This window comes from Salmo salar, unplaced genomic scaffold (genome assembly GCF_965601325.2).
Source record: "Salmo salar unplaced genomic scaffold, fSalSal1 ptg000587l, whole genome shotgun sequence".
In the NCBI taxonomy this organism is placed as follows: Eukaryota; Metazoa; Chordata; class Actinopteri; order Salmoniformes; family Salmonidae; genus Salmo; species Salmo salar.
The window spans coordinates 517,081-534,654 of NW_027675427.1; the positions used below are offsets into that span (position 1 = coordinate 517,081).

The following is a 17,574-nucleotide window of genomic DNA, read 5'->3' on the forward strand; positions in this document are numbered from 1 at the left end:
AATGCCATCGATTAAAATACTAAGAATTGGATGCAATATCCAACCCAAAATACCAGCTTGTTTTACTACATTGTTTGTTGTTACGTTCCCCACCAAGAAAAATCTCAAATGTTTCTCAAACAGAAGAGGGACTAACAAAGACTCACTGACAACAACCACAACTAAACAGGTGGGGTTTTAGGAGGGGTTCTGAAAGACACTATGGGGGTGTCCACTGGAAGTTGACTAGTAACAACAACTGGGACCTAAAAGACACCCACCATGAGACCCACTAAATCTGCCCAAGAAGAGGAAAACAAAAGAAAAACCCACACCAAACTTAAAGACAGGAAGCAAACCAAAAAGGTGGAGCAACTAAAGGTGTTGACTCTCCACATGTATCAAGACAACTGGAGCACTGGGCCAGACACTCTTAAATAGAACCTGGACCAGCTCAGGTGAAACACCTTCCCACTAACGAGATGGACAAACCAGCACAGGTGTAACACATACTGACTAACGAGGTGACACCAATCAGTGCGTCCTACGTGCGAACGAGCTAGACGTGCTAACGAGCTAGACGTGCTAACGAGCTAGACGTGCTAACGAGCTAGACGTGCTAAAGTCCAACTTCAAAACATAAATGGAAAAACCAAAGCCTGTAACACCTTCCCCCTTAAGACAACAAATATATCCTAAATTTCTTTTGGACAAGTTTGCTTACCACCAACAGAAAACAATTTAATTTCCCAATATAATCAACTACAATGCTTCACCTTCACCAATATAAACATGGTGTCTACTGGCTGTCAACTATTAAAAAGAATTAAAAAAAACACGTATTTCTAAATAATAATATACAATCGTATTTTTTGTCCTTTTTCTTTCCATAGAATCCTTCCTAAAACTCACTAGCTTCTAGAACTCTCGTCTTCCTAAAACTCACTAGTTTCTAGAACTCTCGTCTTCCTAAAACTCACTAGCTTCTAGAACTCTCGTCTTCCTAAAACTCACTAGCTTCTAGAACTCTCGTCTTCCTAAAACTCACTAGCTTCTAGAACTCTCGTCTTCCTAAAACTCACTAGCTTCTAGAACTCTCGTCTTCCTAAAACTCACTAGCTTCTAGAACTCTCGTCTTCCTAAAACTAACTAGCTTCTAGAACTCTCATCTTCCTAAAACTCACTAGCTTCTAGAACTCTCGTCTTCCTAAAACTCACTAGCTTCTAGAACTCTCGTCTTCCTAAAACTCACTAGCTTCTAGAACTCTCGTCTTCCTAAAACTCACTAGCTTCTAGAACTCTCGTCTTCCTAAAACTCACTAGCTTCTAGAACTCTCGTCTTCCTAAAACTCACTAGCTTCTAGAACTCTCGTCCCCTTGGAACGAGCCCAAACAAAACTCATCTCCAATACGGAAAAACATGCAGTCATAATAAATTGTGATCCATGGCAATGCACTGGCTAAACACAAAACACTCAACTTTTTAACTGCCCACCCTTGAGACAATCAGCAACCAAGTTGTCCTCACCACAGACATGTCTGATTTCAAGAGGAAACTCCTGAAATATCCATAGTAACTTTCCACCTCACTGCAGAGCTTCTCTCTCTATTCAGGGTTCACTAGATAGGCATGTTGTTGGATCGGGGCCCAGTCCCCAATGTCATGCTCTAGTACATTTGGGTTGGCACATCTGAGAATGAACCCTGATATTCTAAAAGCAGGATAACAATATCAATATAATTGTACCCAAAAATTGTCAGTTGGTTGCATGAATAAGTATTACATGAATTGTAAATATGAAATATCAAAACCAAATGTACACCCCTTTGTTAATACATATTGACAATAAAGAACCTAATGGTGAGGCATGAAATAATAAAAAAAATCTGATTTTGTCAGGCTGAATGTTTTAAATTTTTTAAATTTTACATTTTAGTCATTTAGCAGACGCTCTTATCCAGAGCGACGTACAGTAGTGAATGCATATATTTCATTAAAAAAAAATTGTACTTTTTTATTTTATTTTTTATAAATATGAGGTGATTTGAGTCATGCTTCTTCAGTAGTGGAATAAAGACAATTAGCACTTGAATGTTGTAAATAAATACTGGAGTGATGTAGGATTGTTAATAAAATTGATTATAGACCAATTTATTATACTGCGTCCATGTGTATAGGCTGCAAGTACGTTGAAATGAAGCTGTTTTCAAGTCATTGAAAAAACGACCAGAAAATACCTCTTTTCAACTTTCACTTTCAACTACAACGAACATATATTGGATGTCGGGCATAGTCTTATTTTCAACGTCTTTTCAATGACATGTTGCTAGGTGGGATATCCCCAATGTCAAAACACAGTTTTAACGTGTCCAAATCAATAACCAATAAGCAGAAACAGTTGGTGATATATTGAAAACCTAAACATTTCGAAGTGTTGCATTTTGATTCAAGTGGGTCACCAACATGGTAAGTGTAATACATTTTTTTTGTCACTTTTTGTTAAATCTCATAAATAGTAACTCTTCCAATTCAGAGTCTGGATTTTCCCCCTGAGGCTAATATCCATATCATGTTGAAATCAATAGAACAGGGGACAAACGTTTAGGGTTCTACATTGTGACATCATTAAAATACTCCTACTACAATGTTTAAACATTCTACATTGTGACATTATTTCATTGATATCATGAAACAACTCCTTCATGAATTTTCTGGTGTTTAATTAATCAGAGAGCTTTTATCAAAGTATCTCTTGTCACACTGATCACAGCCATAAGGTTTCTCTCCTGTGTGTGTTCTCTGGTGTTTAGTCAGACTGCTAGTTGTAGTAAAACTCTTCCCACATTGATCACAGCTAAAAGATTTCTTTCCTGTGTGTGTTCTATGGTGTATCTTCAGATGGCTAGAACGAAAAAAACTCTTCCCACATTGATCACAGCTATATGATTTCTCTCCTGTGTGTGTTCTATGGTGTACCTTCAGACTGCTAGAACAAAAAAAACTCTTCCCACATTGAGTACAGCTATATGATTTCTCTCCTGTGTGTGTTCTATGGTGTACCTTCAGACTGCTAGAACAAAAAAAACTCTTCCCACATTGAGTACAGCTATATGATTTCTCTCCTGTGTGTGTTCTCTGATGTGCTGTCAGGCTACCTAACAGGGCATAACTCCTTCCACATTGATTACAGCTAAAAGTATTCTCTCCTGTGTGTGTTCTATGGTGTATCTTCAGCTGTCTAGATGAAATAAAACTCTTCCAACATTGAGTACAGCTATATGGTTTCTCTCATTTCTCTGTTGTATGTGTTCTCTGATGTGATATCAGGCTTCTTGACTGGGTAAAACTCTTTCCACATTGATTACAGCTAAAAGGTTTCTCTCCTGTGTGTGTTTTCTGGTGTCTCTTCAGACAGCTAGAACGAAAAAAACTCTTCCCACATTGAGTACAGCTAAAAGGTTTCTCTCCTGTGTGTGTTCTCTGATGTGCTGTCAGGCTACCTAACAGGGCATAACTCCTTCCACATTGATTACAGCTAAAAGGTTTCTCTCCTGTGTGTGTTCTCTGATGTGCTGTCAGGCTACCTAACAGGGCATAACTCCTTCCACATTGATTACAGCTAAAAGCTTTCTCTCTTGTGTGTGTTTTCTGGTGTCTCTTCAGACAGCTAGAACTAAAAAAACTCTTCCCACATTGAGTAGAGCTAAATGATTTCTCTCCTGTGTGTGTTCTCTGATGTGCTGTCAGGCTACCTAACAGGGCATAACTCCTTCCACATTGATTACAGCTAAAAGGTTTCTCTCCTGTGTGTGTTCTCTGATGTGATATCAGGCTTCTTGACTTGGTAAAACTCTTCCCACATTGAGAACAGCCAAAAGGTTTCTCTTCAGTGTGAATTCTTTGATGTATTTTAAGTTTTTCTGATGAGGTGAATCTTTTCCCACAGTCAGAGCAGCAGTGAGATTTCTTCCCTGTGGGTCTCTGCAGGTGTTTCTTGAGGAGTTCTGATCTGGAGAGACTCTTCTCTGCCTCGTCAGCATCATGAGGTTGTTGAGGCTCCCCAGAGGATCCACGATAGTCCCATCTCTCCTGTGTGAACAACAAAGTCATACAGATGGTTAAATGCCCACAACAGCAGAAATCCACTGTTTATTTGAGGTAAAAAGGGATGACCAGAGAGTACCCATGAAGTTGTACAACATTTGACAAGACTATCTTAAGACAGTCAAGACCTAAGCAGTGTGCCAGATGACTTTTGGCCTCCAATATAGGCCCCTTTCTGTGTTTGCTAAAATTGCAGCGATGCACACGCAATTTGGTTGTAGAAACTCCTCCATTCTAATGAGGAAACCACTAGTCATGGATGTAGTATATCTGGTAATGAGGAAACCACTAGTTATGGATGTAGTATATCTGCTAATGAGGAAACCACTAGTTATGGATGTAGTATATCTGGTAATGAGGAAACCGCTAGTTATGGATGTAGGGATTTCTCCCCTAGCTCCACAATGAAATAGGGTGCAGGCCAGGCAGCAGGCTGTTAGTAAGCCTGCCAGCTTAGTGGAGTCTGCCACTAGCACAGTCAGTGTATTCAGCTCAGCTTTCCCCATTGAGACCGTGTCTGTGCCTCGACCTAGGTTGGGCAAAACTAAACATGGCGGTGTTCGCCTTAGCAATCTCACTAGAATAAAGACCTCCTCCATTCCTGCCATTATTGAAAGAGATTGTGATACCTCACATCTCAAAATTGGGTTGCTTAATGTTAGATCCCTCACTTCCAAGGCAGTTATAGTCAATGAACTAATCACTGATCATAATCTTGATGTGATTGGCCTGACTGAAACATGGCTTAAGCCTGATGAATTTACTGTGTTAAATGAGGCCTCACCCCCTGGTTACACTAGTGACCATATCCCCGTGCATCCGGCAAAGGCGGAGGTGTTGCTAACATAAACGATAGCAAATTTCAATTTACAAAAAAAAAAAACAATGACGTTTTCGTCTTTTGAGCTTCTAGTCATGAAATCTATGCAGCCTACACACTCACTTTTTATAGCTACTGTTTACAGGCCTCCTGGGCCATATGCAGTGTTCCTCACTGAGTTCCCTGAAATCCTATCGGATCTTGTAGTCATCGCAGATAATATTCTAATTTTTGGTGACTTTAATATTCACATGGAAAAGTCCACAGACCCATTCCAAAAGGCTTTCGGAGCCATCATCGACTCAGTGGGTTTTGTCCAACATGTCTCTGGACCTACTCACTGCCACAGTCATACTCTGGACTTAGTTTTGTCCCATGGAATAAATGTTGTGGATCTTAATGTTTTTCCTCATAATCCTGGACTATCGGACCACCATTTTATTACGTTTGCAATCGCAACAAATAATCTGCTCAAACCCCAACCAAGAAGCATTAAAAGTTGTGCTATAAATTCTCAGACAACCCAAAGATTCCTTGATGCCCTTCCAGACTCCTTCTGCCTGCCCAAGGACGTCAGAGGACAAAAATCAGTTAACCACCTAACCGAGGAACTCAATTTAACCTTGCGCAATACCCTAGATGCAGTTGCACCCCTAAAAACTAAAAACATCTGTCATAAGAAACTAGCTCCCTGGTATACAGAAAATACACGAGCTCTGAAGCAAGCTTCCAGAAAATTGGAACGGAAATGGCGCCACACCAAACTGGAAGTCTTCCGACTAGCTTGGAAAGACAGTACCGTGCAGTATCGAAGAGCCCTCACTGCTGCTCGATCATCCTATTTTTCCAACTTAATTGAGGAAAATAAGAACAATCCGAAATTTCTTTTTGATACTGTCGCAAAGCTAACTAAAAAGCAGCATTCCCCAAGAGAGGATGGCTCTCACTTCAGCAGTAATGAATTCATGAACTTCTTTGAGGAAAAGATCATGATCATTAGAAAGCAAATTACAGACTCCTCTTTAAATCTGCGTATTCCTCCAAAGCTCCATTGTCCTGAGTCTGCACAACTCTGCCAGGACCTAGGATCAAGGGAGACACTAAAGTGTTTTAGTACTATATCTCTTGACACAATGATGAAAATAATCATGGCCTCTAAACCTTCAAGCTGCATACTGGACCCTATTCCAACTAAACTACTGAAAGAGCTGCTTTCTGTGCTTGGCCCTCCTATGTTGAACATAATAAACGGCTCTCTATCCACCGGATGTGTACCAAACTCACTAAAAGTGGCAGTAATAGAGCCTCTCTTGAAAAAGCCAAATCTTGACCCAGAAATTATAAAAAAACTATCGGCCTGTATCGAATCTTCCATTCCTCTCAAACATTTTAGAAAAAGCTGTTGCGCAGCAACTCACTGCCTTCCTGAAGACAAACAATGTATACGAAACGCTTCAGTCTGGTTTTAGACCCCATCATAGCACTGAGACTGCACTTGTGAAGGTGGTAAATGACATTTTAATGACGTCAGACCGAGGCTCTGCATCTGTCCTCGTGCTCCTAGATCTTAGCGCTGCTTTTGATACCATCGGTCACCACATTCTTTTGGAGAGATTGGAAACCCAAATTGGTCTACATGGACAAGTTCTGGCCTGGTTTAGATCTTATCTGTCGGAAAGATATCAGTTTGTCTCTGTGAATGGTTTGTCCTCTGACAAATCAACTGTAAATTTTGGTGTTCCTCAAGGTTCCGTTTTAGGACCATTATTGTTTTCACTATATATTTTACCTCTTGGGGATGTCATTCGAAAACAAAATGTTAAATTTCACTGCTATGCGGATGACACACAGCTGTACATTTCGATGAAACATGGTGAAGCCCCAAAATTGTCCTCGCTGGAAGCCTGCGTTTCAGACATAAGGAAGTGGATGGCTGCAAACGTTCTACTTTTAAACTTGGACAAAACAGAGATGCTTGTTCTAGGTCCCAAGAAACAAAGATATCTTCTGCTGAATCTGACAATTAATCTGGATGGTTGTAAAGTTGTCTCAAATAAAACTGTGAAGGACCTCGGCGTAACTCTGGACCCTGATCTCTCTTTTGAAGAACATATCAAGACTGTTTCAAGGACAGCTTTATTCCATCTACGTAACATTGCAAAAATCAGAAACTTTCTGTCCAAAAATGACGCAGAAAAATTAATCCATACCTTTGTTACTTCTAGGTTGGACTACTGCAATGCTCTACTTTCTGGCTACCCGGATAAAGCACTAAATAAACTTCAGTTAGTGCTAAATACGGCTGCTAGAATCCTGACTAGAACCAAAAAAATTGATCATATTACTCCAGTGCTAGCCTCCCTACACTGGCTTCCAATTAAGGCAAGGGCTGATTTCAAGGTTTTACTGCTAACCTACAAAGCATTACATGGGCTTGCTCCTACCTATCTTTCCGATTTGGTCCTGCCGTACATACCTACACGTACGCTACGGTCACAAAACGCGGGCCTTCTAATTGTCCCTAGAATTTCTAAGCAAACAGCTGGAGGCAGGGCTTTCTCCTATAGAGCTCCATTTTTATGGAATTGTCTGCCTACCCATGTCAGCGACGCAGACTCAGTCTCAACCTTTAATTCTTTACTGAAGACATATCTCTTCGGTAGGTCCTATGATTAAGTGTAGTCTGGCCCAGGGGTGTGAAGGTGAATGGAAAGGCTGGAGCAACGAACTGCCCTTGCTGTCTCTGCCTGGCCGGTTCCCCTCTTTCCACTGGGATTCTCTGCCTCTACCCCTATTACAGGGGCTGAGTCACTGGCTTACTGGTGTTCTTCCATGCCGTCCCTGGGAAGGGTGCGTCACTTGAGTGGGTTGAGTCACAGATGTGGTCTTCCTGTCTGGGTTGGCACCCCCCTTGGGTTGTGCCGTGGCAGAGATCTTTGTGGGCTATACTCGGCCTTGTCCCGGGATGGTATGTTGGTGGTTGGAGATATCCCTCCAGTGATGTGGGGGCTGTGCTTTGGCAAACTGGGTGGGGTTATATCCTACCTGTTTGGCCCTGTCCGGGAGTTTCATCGGATAGGGCCACAGTGTCTCTTGACCCCTCCTGTCTCAGCCTCCAGTATTTATGCTGCAGTAGTTTATGTGTCGGGGGGCTAGGGTCAGTCTGTCACATCTTGAGTAATTCTCTTGTTTTTTCCGGTGTCCTGTGTGAATTTAAATATGCTCTCTCTAATTCTCTCTTTCTCTCTTTCTTTCTTTCTCTCGGAGGACCTGAGCCCTAGGACCATGCCTCAGGACTACCTGGCTTGATGACTCCTTGCTGTCCCCAGTTCACCTGGCATTGCTGCTGCTCCAGTTCCAACTGTTCTGCCTACAGCTTTGGAACCCTGACCTGTTCACCGGACGTGCTACCTGTCCCAGACCTGCTGTTTTCAAGTCTCTAGAGACAGCAGGAGCGGTAGAGATACTCTCAAAGATCGGCTATGAAAAAGCCAACTGACACTTACTCTTGTGTTACTGACTTGTTGCACCCTCGACAACTACTATGATTATTATTATTTGACCATGCTGGTCATTTATGAACATTTGAACATCTTGGCCATGTGCTGTTATAATCTCCACCCGGCACAGCCAGAAGAGGACTGGCCACCCCTCATAGCCTGGTTCTTCTCTAGGTTTCTTCCTAGGTTTTGGCCTTTCTAGGGAGTTTTTCCTAGCCACCGTGCTTCTACACCTGCATTGCTTGCTGTTTGGGGTTTTAGGCTGGGTTTCTGTACAGCACTTTGAGATATCAGCTGATGTAAGAAGGGCTATATAAATACATTTGATTTGATTTGATTTATTTCAGCTTTTATTTCTTTCATCACATTCCCAGTGGGTCAGAAGTTTACATACACTCAATTAGTATTTGGTAGCATTCCCTTTAAATTGTTTAACTTGGGTCATACGTTTCGGGTAGCCTTCCACAAGCTTCCCACAATAAGTTAGGTGAATTTTGGCCCATTCCTCCTGACAGAGCTGGTGTAACTGAGTCAGGTAATCACTAAATGAAATATCCAAAATACAGTATATTATTTTATTGTTTTGTTTTTTAAAGAAATGTATTGAAATGTATTCTTTAGGATGTCTATTTATAGTAATTTTTTCCTTTGAATTAAAGAGCCGTTGTATTGAACACTGTGATGTTTAACAGTGAGAACGGCAGGTCAACTTACTAAATGAAATGAGAGTTTGACTGTGTGATAATAGGTTGCTTCTTGTGTAAATATTTTCTATATTATTTTATTAACTGTAATTGAATTTTACCTTAACCATTGTCAACGTACAGTTCCAAGACTGTATGTTTAGCCTTGGTATTGCTATCATTTTATTATACGGATTTAAATTGAAAATAAGTGATACAAAATTGTATCACATTACATTTTTTGTCATCTTTGAATATGTTTATATGTTTATTATCTTCAAATAATATTTTTCTTCAAATAATATTTTTCTTCAAATAATATTTATCTTCAAATAATATTTTTGCAGGAATCTCCTTGCGAATGATTTTGCCGAAGATTGTATCTCCGCCGGCCTGGGCACACGGTTTTTCAGTTCTGCCCACAAATTGTCTATGGGATTGACGTCAGGGCTTTGTGATGGCCACTCCAATACCTTGACTTTGTTGCCCTTAAGCCATTTTGACACAACTTTGGAAGTATACTTGGGGTCATTGTCCATTTGGAAGACCCATTTGCAAACAAGCTTTAACTTCCTGACTGATGTGTTGAGATGTTGCTTCAATATATCCACATAATTTTCTTCCTCATGAAGCCATCTATTTTGTGAAGTGCACCAGTCTCTCCTGCAGCAAGCACCCCTACAACATGATGCTGCCACCCCCGGGCTTCACGGTTGGGATGGTGTTCTTCGGCTTGCAAGCCTCCCCCTTTTTCCTCCAAACATAACGATGGTCATTATGGCCAAAGAGTTCTATTTTTGTTTCATCAGACCATTTACATTTTACATTTAAGGCATTTAGCAGACGCTCTTATCCAGAGCGACTTACAAATTGGTGCATTCACCTTATGATATCCAGTGGAACAACCACTTTACAATAGTACATCTAAATATTTTAAGGGGGGGGGGGGGGGGTTAGAAGGATTACTTTATCCTATCCCAGGTATTCCTTAAAGAGGTGGGGTTTCAGGTGTCTCCGGAAGGTGGTGATTGACTCCACTGTCCTGGCGTCGTGAGGGAGCTTGTTCCACCATTGGGGTGCCAGAGCAGCGAACAGTTTTGACTGGGTTGAGCGGGAACTGTGCTTCCTCAGAGGTAGGGAGGCGAGCAGGCCAGAGGTGGATGAATGCAGTGCCCTTGTTTGGGTGTAGGGCCTGATCAGAGCCTGAAGGTACGGAGGTGCCGTTCCCCTCACAGCTCCGTAGGCAAGCACCATGGTCTTGTAGTGGATGCGAGCTTCAACTGGAAGCCAGTGGAGAGAGCGGAGGAGCGGGGTGACGTGAGAGAACTTGGGAAGGTTGAACACCAGACGGGCTGCGGCGTTCTGGATGAGTTGTAGGGGTTTAATGGCACAGGCAGGGAGCCCAGCCAACAGCGAGTTGCAGTAATCCAGACGGGAGATGACAAGTGCCTGGATTAGGACCTGCGCCGCTACCTGTGTGAGGCAGGGTCGTACTCTGCGAATGTTGTAGAGCATGAACCTACAGGATCGGGTCACCGCCTTGATGTTAGTGGAGAACGACAGGGTGTTGTCCAGGGTCACGCCAAGGTACTTAGCACTTTGGGAGGAGGACACAAGGGAGTTGTCAACCGTGATGGCGAGATCATGGAACGGGCAGTCCTTCCCCGGGAGGAAGAGCAGCTCCGTCTTGCCGAGGTTCAGCTTGAGGTGGTGATCCGTCATCCACACTGATATGTCTGCCAGACATGCAGAGATGCGATTCGCCACCTGGTTATCAGAAGGGGGAAAGGAGAAGATTAATTGTGTGTCGTCTGCATAGCAATGATAGGAGAGACCATGTGAGGATATGACAGAGCCAAGTGACTTGGTGTATAGTGAGAATAGGAGAGGGCCTAGAACAGAGCCCTGGGGGACACCAGTGGTGAAAGCACGTGGTGCGGAGATAGATTCTCACCACGCCACCTGGTAGGAGCGACCTGTCAGGTAGGACGCAATCCAAGCGTGGGCCGCGCCGGAGATGCCCAGCTCGGAGAGGAAGGAGAGGAGGATCTGATGGTTCACAGTATCAAAGGCAGCAGATAGGTCTAGAAGGATGAGAGCAGAGGAGAGAGAGTTAGCTTTAGCATTGCGGAGAGCCTCCGTGACACAGAGAAGAGCAGTCTCAGTTGAATGCCCAGTCTTGAAACCTGACTGATTAGGATCAAGAAGGTCATTCTGAGAGAGATAGCAGGAGAGCTGGCCAAGGACGGCACGTTCAAGAGTTTTGGAGAGAAAAGAAAGAAGGGATACTGGTCTGTAGTTGTTGACATCGGAGGGATCGAGTGTAGGTTTTTTCAGAAGGGGTGCAACTCTCGCTCTCTTGAAGACGGAAGGGACGTAGCCAGCGGTCAAGGATGAGTTGATGAGCGAGGTGAGGTAGGGGAGAAGGTCTCCGGAAATGGTCTGGAGAAGAGAGGAGGGGATAGGGTCAAGTGGGCAGGTTGTTGGGCGGCCGGCCATCACAAGACGCAAGATTTCATCTGGAGAGAGAGGGGAGAGAGGTCAAAGCACAGGGTAGGGCAGTGTGAGCAGGACCAGCAGTGTCGTTTGACTTAGCAAACGAGGATTGGATGTCGTCAACCTTCTTTTCAAAATGGTTGACGAAGTCATCCGCAGAGAGGGAGGAGGGGGGGGGGAGGGGGAGGAGGATTCAGGAGGGAGGAGAAGGTAGCAAAGAGCTTCCTAGGGTTAGAGGCAGATGCTTGGAATTTAGAGTGGTAGAAAGTGGCTTTAGCAGCAGAGACAGAAGAGGAAAATGTAGAGAGGAGGGAGTGAAAGGATGCCAGGTCCGCAGGGAGGCGAGTTTTCCTCCATTTCCGCTCGGCTGCCCGGAGCCCTGTTCTGTGAGCTCGCAGTGAGTCGTCGAGCCACGGAGCAGGAGGGGAGGACCGAGCCGGCCTGGAGGATAGGGGACAGAGAAAATCAAAGGATGCAGAAAGGGAGGAGAGGAGGGTTGAGGAGGCAGAATCAGGAGATAGGTTGGAGAAGGTTTGAGCAGAGGGAAGAGATGATAGGATGGAAGAGGAGAGAGTAGCGGGAGAGAGAGAGCGATGGTTGGGACGGCGCAATACCATCCGAGTAGGGGCAGAGTGAGAAGTGTTGGATGAGAGCGAGAGGGAGAAGGATACAAGGTAGTGGTCGGAGACTTGGAGGGGAGTTGCAATGAGATTAGTGGAAGAACAGCATCTAGTAAAGATGAGGTCAAGCGTATTGCCTGCCTTGTGAGTAGGGGGGGAAGGTGAGAGGGTGAGGTCAAAAGAGGAGAGGAGTGGAAAGAAGGAGGCAGAGAGGAATGAGTCAAAGGTAGACATGGGGAGGTTAAAGTCACCCAGAACTGTGAGAGGTGAGCCATCCTCAGGAAAGGAACTTATCAAGGCGTCAAGCTCATTGATGAACTCTCCAAGGGAACCTGGAGGGCGATAAATGATAAGGATGTTAAGCTTGAAAGGGCTGGTAACTGTGACAGCAAGGAATTCAAATGAGGAGATAGACAGATGGGTCAGGGGAGAAAGAGAGAATGTCCACTTGGGAGAGATGAGGATTCCAGTGCCACCACCCCGCTGGCTCGATGCTCTAGGGGTATGCGAGAACACGTGGGCAGACGAGGAGAGAGCAGTAGGAGTAGCATTGTTATCTGTGGTAATCCATGTTTCCGTCAGTGCCAGGAAATCTAGGGACTGGAGGGTAGCATAGGCTGAGATGAACTCAGCCTTGTTGGCCGCAGACCGGCAGTTCCAGAGGCTGCCGGAGACCTGGAACTCCACGTGGGTCGTGCGCGCTGGGACCACCAGGTTAGAGTGGCAACGGCCACGCGGTGTGAAGCGTTTGTATGGCCTGTGCAGAGGGGAGACAACAGGGATAGACACACACATAGTTGACAAGCTACAGAAGAGGCTACGCTAATGCAAAGGAGATTGGAATGACAAGTGGACTACACGTCTCGAATGTTCAGAAAGTTAAGCTTACATTGCGAAAATCTTAATGACTAAAATGACGAAAATGATACAGTACTGCTGGCTGGTGGAGTAGGCTAACTAGCAGTGGCTGCGTTGTTGACTTTGTTTGAACGTGTAGCTGGCTAGATAACCTCGATAGTTTCAGTACTACACCTTGTCATGATACAAAAGCAACTTTGTAGCTAGCTAACATAACACTAATTAAGAAGTTCCTTTGTAATGTATTTAGTTTCTACAGTGCTGCTCGTCCGTAATAGTTGGCTAGGTTTGGAAAAATGGCGTCGCGGGGGACGTAAATAGCTGGCTAGCTAACCTCGATAATTACTAAACTACACATGTATCAAGCTATGACAAAGACAACTATGTAGCTAGCTAGCTAACACTGCACTAGTCAAATCGTTCCGTTGTAATGTATTAGTATCTACAGCGCTGCTAGTCGGTAACGGTTGGCTAGCTAGCAGTGGGTTTGATGATGACTAGGTGTGTTGACTAAGTCTGGAGTCTGGACAAGGCGTCGCGTCGCGGCTGGCTAGCTAACCTCGATAATTACTCTAAACTACACAATTATCTTAGATACAAAGACAGCAAAGACAACTATGTAGCTAGCTAACTAACACTAACACTACACTAATCAAGTCGTTTCGTTGTAATGTAATAGTTTCTACAGTGCTGCTAGTCGGTAGTAGTTGGCTAGCTAGCAGTGTTGACTAGCTAGCTAGCAGTGTTGACTACGTTAGGAGGACGAAAAATAGCTAGCCTCGATAATTACTCTAATTACTCTAAACTACACAATTATCTTTGATACAAAGACGGCTATGTAGCTAGCTAAGAAAAATTGCTCAGATCAAACAAACCAAACCGTTGTAATGTAATGAAGTGTAATATTACCTGTGGAGCGAAGCGAAGACCAGAGGACATTTCTCCAAAAAGTACTATCTTTGTCCCCATGTGCAGATGCAAACCGTAGTCTGGCTTTTTTATGGCGGTTTTGGAGCAGTGGCTTCTTCCTTGCTGAGCGGCCTTTCAGGTTATGTCAATATAGGACCCGTTTTACTGTGGATATAGGTACTTTTGTACCTGTTTCCTCCACCATCTTCACAAGGTCCTTTGCTGTTGTTCTGGGATTGATCTGCACTTTTCGCACCAAAGTACGTTCATCTCTAGGAGACAGAACGCGTCTCCTTCCTGAGCGGTATGACGGCTGCGTGGTCCCAAGGTGTTTATACTTGCATACTATTGTTTGCACAGATGACCGTGGCACCTTCAGGTGTTTGGAAATTGCTCCCAAGGATGAACCAGTCTTGTGGAGGTCAACAACCAAAAAATTCTGAGGTCTAGGCTGATTTCTTTTGATTTTCCCATGATGTCAAGCAAATAGCTGACTTTGAAGGTAGGCCTTGAAATACATCCACAGGTACACCTCCAGTTGACTCAAATTATGTTAATTAGCCTATCGGAAGCTTAATTTTCTGGAATTTTCCAAGCTGTTTAAAGGCACAGTCAACTTAGTGTATGCAAACTTCTGACCCACTGGAATTGTGATACAGTGAATTATAAGTGAAATAATCTGTCATTAACAATTGTTGGAAAAATTACTTGTGTCATGCACAAAGTAGATGTCCTAACCGACTTGCCAAAACTATAGATTGATAACAAGAAATTTGTGGAGTGGTTGAAAAACGAGTTTTACTGACTCCAACCTAAGTGTATGTAAACTTCCGACTTCAAATTAATAAGCCTACGCACAATCCGTACGTACGTGGACTTGATATACACCTTGAACTAAATATGTCATTTAATTAGAGGTTGGCCTTTTTCTCTTTTTCCAGGCTTTATCAAACAAATTGGCAAACTTGAATATTGAATAAACAAAAAAACCTTTCAGGTTTTTCTCCTAGAACAGCCAAATAATACCAGGGTTCTAGAATAGAATCACCTGTAAATAGAATAATACCAGGGTTCTCCTAGGCCCTACCACCTAGTGGCTTTCTGGAATAGAAACACCTGTAAATAGAATAATACCAGGGTTCTCCTAGGCCCTACCACCTAGTGGCTTTCTGGAATAGAAACACCTGTATATAGAATAATTCCAGGGTTCTCCTAGGCCCTACCACCTAGTGGCTTTCTGGAATAGAAACACCTGTATATAGAATAATACCAGGGTTCTCCTAGGCCCTACCACCTAGTGGGCTTTCTGGAATAGAAACACCTGTATATAGAATAATTCCAGGGTTCTCCCAGGCCCTACCACCTAGTGGGCTTTCTGGAATAGAAACACCTGTATATAGAATAATACCAGGGTTCTCCCAGGCCCTACCACCTAGTGGGCTTTCTGGAATAGAAACACCTGTATATAGAATAATTCCAGGGTTCTCCTAGGCCCTACCACCTAGTGGCTTTCTGGAATAGAAACACCTGTATATAGAATAATACCAGGGTTCTCCCAGGCCCTACCACCTAGTGGGCTTTCTGGAATAGAAACACCTGTATATAGAATAATACCAGGGTTCTCCTAGGCCCTGCCACCTAGTGGCTTTCTGGAATAGAAACACCTGTAAATAGAATAATTCCAGGGTTCTCCTAGGCCCTACCACCTAGTGGCTTTCTGGAATAGAAACACCTGTATATAGAATAATACCAGGGTTCTCCCAGGCCCTACCACCTAGTGGGCTTTCTGGAATAGAAACACCTGTATATAGAATAATACCAGGGTTCTCCCAGGCCCTACCACCTAGTGGCTTTCTGGAATAGAAACACCTGTATATAGAATAATACCAGGGTTCTCCCAGGCCCTCCCACCTAGTGGCTTTCTGGAATAGAAACACCTGTATATAGAATAATACCAGGGTTCTCCTAGGCCCTACCACCTAGTGGGCTTTCTGGAATAGAAACACCTGTATATAGAATAATACCAGGGTTCTCCCAGGCCCTACCACCTAGTGGGCTTTCTGGAATAGAAACACCTGTATATAGAATAATTCCAGGGTTCTCCTAGGCCCTACCACCTAGTGGCTTTCTGGAATAGAAACACCTGTATATAGAATAATTCCAGGGTTCTCCCAGGCCCTACCACCTAGTGGGCTTTCTGGAATAGAAACACCTGTATATAGAATAATTCCAGGGTTCTCCTAGGCCCTACCACCTAGTGGGCTTTCTGGAATAGAAACACCTGTATATAGAATAATACCAGGGTTCTCCTAGGCCCTACCACCTAGTGGCTTTCTGGAATAGAAACACCTGTATATAGAATAATACCAGGGTTCTCCTAGGCCCTACCACCTAGTGGGCTTTCTGGAATAGAAACACCTGTATATAGAATAATACCAGGGTTCTCCCAGGCCCTACCACCTAGTGGCTTTCTGGAATAGAAACACCTGTATATAGAATAATACCAGGGTTCTCCTAGGCCCTACCACCTAGTGGGCTTTCTGGAATAGAAACACCTGTATATAGAATAATACCAGGGTTCTCCCAGGCCCTACCACCTAGTGGGCTTTCTGGAATAGAAACACCTGTATATAGAATAATACCAGGGTTCTCCCAGGCCCTACCACCTAGTGGCTTTCTGGAATAGAAACACCTGTATATAGAATAATACCAGGGTTCTCCTAGGCCCTACCACCTAGTGGCTTTCTGGAATAGAAACACCTGTATATAGAATAATACCAGGGTTCTCCCAGGCCCTACCACCTAGTGGCTTTCTGGAATAGAAACACCTGTATATAGAATAATACCAGGGTTCTCCCAGGCCCTACCACCTAGTGGGCTTTCTGGAATAGAAACACCTGTATATAGAATAATACCAGGGTTCTCCCAGGCCCTACCACCTAGTGGCTTTCTGGAATAGAAACACCTGTATATCGTCTTTTAAAGGCCAATAAAGTATTGAGTGAATTTCATTCTCTACCTCTTCCAGGTCACAGTAGTTACAAAGTCTCTCCTCTACTATTCTAATACCGGCCTGTTGACACATGGAGGGTCAATATCCCTGTTCTTACCTGTGTACATAGTGATCTCTAATACCGGCCTGTTGACACATGGAGGGTCAATATCCCTGTTCTTACCTGTGTACATAGTGATCTCCGGCTGTAGGGTGGACATCAACTTTCTCTCAAACATTCATTTGTTCTTAATCAAACAAAAGTTTCTCAATTTAGGTTTATGATTTATCTCCTCCACCAATTTATTTTCATATAGCATCATCAGTTGTTTTTTAAATCTTTAATTTGGTTTTCATACAGATGTTCTTAGTCAGACAGTTGTGAAAGGTTTAGATTAGATGAGTTTATTAGTCACTTGTGATAGAGATGTAATTACAGGGTGAAAATCTGATACACCGGGATCAACAGTGCAGGTAAATATGTAACAAATAAATAGAGAAGTGAATGAGACACAACAATAACAATAATAGTAATAATAATAATATATGCACATTTACAACTGTAGCAATATACATTACCGTTGTGTGGTGGGGGCAGGGTAACAGTCTGTA

The 17,574-nt window shown here is 43.4% G+C and overlaps 1 long non-coding RNA gene across 1 annotated transcript; it reads left to right on the plus strand.

The window, feature by feature from the left end:
- The first annotated feature begins 1,238 nt into the window (after nucleotides 1-1,238).
- Nucleotides 1,239-9,017, plus strand: LOC145876413 (uncharacterized). The gene is made up of 2 exons (XR_014391533.1): nucleotides 1,239-4,138; nucleotides 8,172-9,017. It is a non-coding gene; the product is annotated as an uncharacterized LOC145876413 (long non-coding RNA).
- Nucleotides 9,018-17,574: the final 8,557 nt, after the last annotated feature.